The sequence below is a fragment of the Schistocerca nitens genome, chromosome 6, assembly GCF_023898315.1.
Source record: "Schistocerca nitens isolate TAMUIC-IGC-003100 chromosome 6, iqSchNite1.1, whole genome shotgun sequence".
Taxonomy (NCBI): domain Eukaryota; kingdom Metazoa; phylum Arthropoda; class Insecta; order Orthoptera; family Acrididae; genus Schistocerca; species Schistocerca nitens.
In genome coordinates this window covers 399,178,348-399,182,429 of record NC_064619.1, presented here as the reverse complement: position 1 = coordinate 399,182,429, position 4,082 = coordinate 399,178,348, and the positions used below count along the sequence as shown (strand labels likewise).

Genomic DNA, 4,082 nt, shown 5'->3' with positions numbered 1-4,082 from the left:
AAGAACCTTTTAACGCTGCTGACATCACAGGTCCTGAAATGAATCCTTGGAGCACATACGATGTTAGTTTCGTTTTCGTGGGACATTCGGCGTCCAGTGTAACGCACTGACTTCTATTTATCAAGTTTTCCTCGAACCGAATGCAGTTCTGTGAGGATATAAGTATCTTTCTCGTCTTTACTGTCACTGTCAAGTAAAATAGATTTATGAAACGTTGACCATATAAGCAAAGATATGCTACAGTATAGTACAGAATAAACTGAAATAAATACGCAATGATACGAACAGAGATAATAGCTTTATTCACCGAAGTTACCGCTATTTATAGGGTCTCATGGAAATTAAAAAGGCCAACGGCCTTGCCGCAGTGGTAACACCGGTTCCCGTCAGATGACCGAATTTAAGCGCTGTCGGGCTGGGCTAGCACTTGGATGGGTGACCATCCGGTGTGCCGAGCGCTTTTGGCAAGCGGGGTGCTGTCAGCCCTTGTGAGGCAGACTGAGGAGCTACTTGATTGAAAAGTAGCGGCTCCGGTCTCGGGAACTGACATACGGCCGGGAGAGCAGTGTGCTGACCACATGCCCCTCCATATCCGCATCCAGTGACGCCTGTGGGCTGAGTATGACACGGCAGCAGGTCGGTACCTTTGGGCCTTCACGGCCTGTTCGGGGGGAGTTGAGTTTTAGGAAATTACAAAATCCGGGTCATGGTTCTTATTAGTGAATCTGGCCACCACGGACAACAGAGTGCTGTTTTGCTGGCCACAAGGTTGGTAAAGAGTTCTTGTGGGATGGCGTTCCAATCCTCCACTTGGGCGGCTGACAACTGCTGGGTGGCCGTTACTGCATATGAACGCACTACAATACATCTCCTCAACGCATCCCACATGAGAATGTTGAGATTTAAGTAGGGAGAAGGAGTAGACATTGCATTCGTCAGATATCTTCCTGTTCTGGGGCTCCTTCACCTGCACTATTCGAAGCTGTCGCGCGGTTTCATTCATAGAAAAGAAGTAAAAGGCGGAATGCCACTCTGAAAAGACGCATATGAAGGAGGGATACAGTGTAACAATAACCTTGACCGGTTAGTGTACCGTGTTGAAAGACCTGGAGATCAGCGTGTCGATGCAACATTAGGCCTCCGCTCACCAAAACGACCCTGTTCGATAATGTTCCTGAGTGCATTACGTGCTGCTATCACTCGCCAGATGAGGACAGATCCAAAACCACTGCTCAGAATAAATCTGCTCCCCCCGAGAGGGGCTCGCGACCCTTCTCTTTGTTGGTGCGGTCCCTATGCTCTTGACACGATCGCAAACAGTGCTGCCGATGTGCGGCTGTCAACGGAACACAGAGTACTCCTCCTCAGGCAAAGAAATCACACTCATGTGGTAGTCGTGCGACTGTGGAGCGCCACATTGCGTGCCACGCAGTCATGTTAACTGTGACCGCAATTGCATCCGCTGTTTTAAGTGCCTCTCTTCTTGCCTGTTGCACACTGTTGCGGTCATCTGCTGCAGCTGACTGTGGTCGACCACCTCCTCTCCTGCGAGAAGCAGTGCCTGTGGTTCGAAACGTAACCAATGTACGCCAAAGAATGCTGTAAGCAATACCACACTACTGAGCTACACTCGTCCATATTATTCCTCATGCGATGTAATCCATGATGCAATGAAGAACATATGACAGTGCTGCGTAACTGCACGCTGAGTAGCATAAACTGCCTTTTCGCGTTCCTTCAACTGCCTCAGGTTGCGGGGCCAACCCTGTCACGCTACCTCACCATGCGGTGTCCAACTTTATGTTCAATTCGAGGAGATCTATAGCCACATGCTCCCGCACATTCCATCATTTCCATCGAGTAGTTATTATGTCATGGTACTTTGTCTGCCTTTGGCTTATGTTTTGAATAAAAGATTGTTTTGCGGAGCCGCAGATGAGTGGCAGGTTTGGGTTGATTACGAACACTTTGTTTTACAAGCTGGACTGCGAGCTCTCTATTTTGGCATTTCTAGACACTAAAGAAAAAGGCACTTAAGCTAATTTGCAAATTTGTCACTCTCTTATGGAGCTGGTCAATCTTAGGTTTGAACTGGGAATCCTGACTACGAAAGCCAGATCTTCACACTCCGCAATTAATGCGTAATTTGCGCCAGCATGCGATACATATGAGCACGCGATGGTCCATTAAACGAAAGAAACAAGCTCTATCTCTGACAGCCAAGTGAACAGAGCTCGGTGACTACGTACCACCATAATCTGCATCGGAGCCCCCATACCTGCCCAAAAATGCCGCGATAGCTATGTGACGTTCACATCCTCTGCCCATCCTCGGATTTTATTCTCGTATCTGACCTGTTTCTAAGGGTTGCGTCTTCGATTAGTAAACAATATGCCCACAGTCCCTCGTTCGAACCCCGCCACCACCTAGGTTTTGAATGAAAATCAACAGCAGTCGCGGCCGAAGACTGCTAGCGTAAGAAGTCACCCTCATTCTGCCAACGTCCTCGTCTAAGAGGGCGGAGGGGCGGACAGTGTTTCAGGGCACTCTCTTGCCCCTAAGGTGGGAAACTGCCCCTAAAAGCGGAAGGATCAGCAATTACCAACGGCATGAGAATGCAGACGGCAATGGAAACCACTGCATGAAAAAAACATGTGAATATCCAGGACGTTTGGCCAGTAACTGAAAATGTGTCATGACGGGCTCTCCATTGGTAAAAGATCCTTCAACGGCCCCCATTGGGATGTTCGTGAGAGCACTGCCAAGGAGAAGGTGACCATGAAAAAATATTGAAAACCAGCCGAAGGATAACATTCTACGAGCCAGGGCGTGGAATGTCAGAAACTTGAACGTGATAGTGAAACTAAAAAATCTGAAAAGGGAAATGTAAAGGCTCAGTCTAGATATAGAGGACGGTCACTGAAGTGAAATGGAAAGAAGACAAGGATTTCTAATCGACAGAAGCTGAAAATGATATAACGGGAATAGGATTCATAATGAATGGGAAGATAGGACAGAGAGTGTGTTATTGTGGACAGTTCAGTAATAGGGTTGTTCTCATCATAGCCGACATCAAACCAACAGGTACACATGCCAACTTTGCAGACTGAAAATGAAGAGTCAGAGAGAATACATGAGGATACTGAACGGGTATGCAGTACATAAAGAAAGATGAAAATCTAATAGCCGGCCGGGTGACCGAGCGATTCTAGGCACTACAGTCTGGAACCGCGCGACCGCTACGGTCGCAGGTTCGAACCCTGCCTCGGGCATGGATGTGTGTGATGTCCTTAGGTTAGTTAGGCTTAAGGGGAAAAAGTGCAAGAAACAGTTACTCCTTCTAGGAATAAGATAGGAAAAAGAATAATTGAGTTATGTCACAAAATTTCAGCTAGTATTATCGAATACTCTTTTCAAGAGTCGCAGGTGATGGAGTTACACTTGGGAAAGGCCGGAAGATACGGGAAAATTTCAGTTAAATTACTTCATGGTCAGCAGATGTTCCGAAATCGGATACTAGACTGTAAGGCGCATCTAGGAGCAGATACAGACACAGATCACAACGTAGTATAGAGGAAGCCTAAGTTGAAATTAAAGTGATTAGTCAGGGAAAATCAATACCCAAAGAAGAGGGTTGTGAAAGTACTAAGCAACGAAGGAAAGGGCTTGAAGTTCTCCAAGGCTAAAGATACTGCAATAGAGAACAGCTCAGTATGCAGTACAGTTGAAGAGGAATGGACACCTCTAAAAATGTCAATCACAGAAGTTGGAAAGAAAAACATAGGGACAAAGAAGGTATCTGCGAAGAAACCATGGGAACTAAAGAGATATTTCACTACATTGATGAAAGAAGGAAGTACATAAAAAGGTTCAAGGGATTTCAGGAATATAGTTTTCTGAGGAATGAAATAAAAAAGAAGTGCAAGGAAGATAAAACGAAATGACTGCATGAAACATACGAAGAAACTGAAAAAGGAAATGATCGTCACAAGGGCTGATCCTGCATATGCGAATGTCTAAACAGCGTTCGGTGAAATGAAAAATAATGATGTTAAAATTAACAATTCAGCGGAAATTCCACT

At 45.9% G+C, this 4,082-nt stretch overlaps 1 pseudogene; it reads left to right on the top strand.

Annotated features, from left to right (window-relative positions):
- Window positions 1-349: 349 nt before the first annotated feature.
- On the top strand, window positions 350-467 carry LOC126191891 (5S ribosomal RNA; annotated as a pseudogene).
- The last annotated feature ends 3,615 nt before the right edge of the window (window positions 468-4,082 follow it).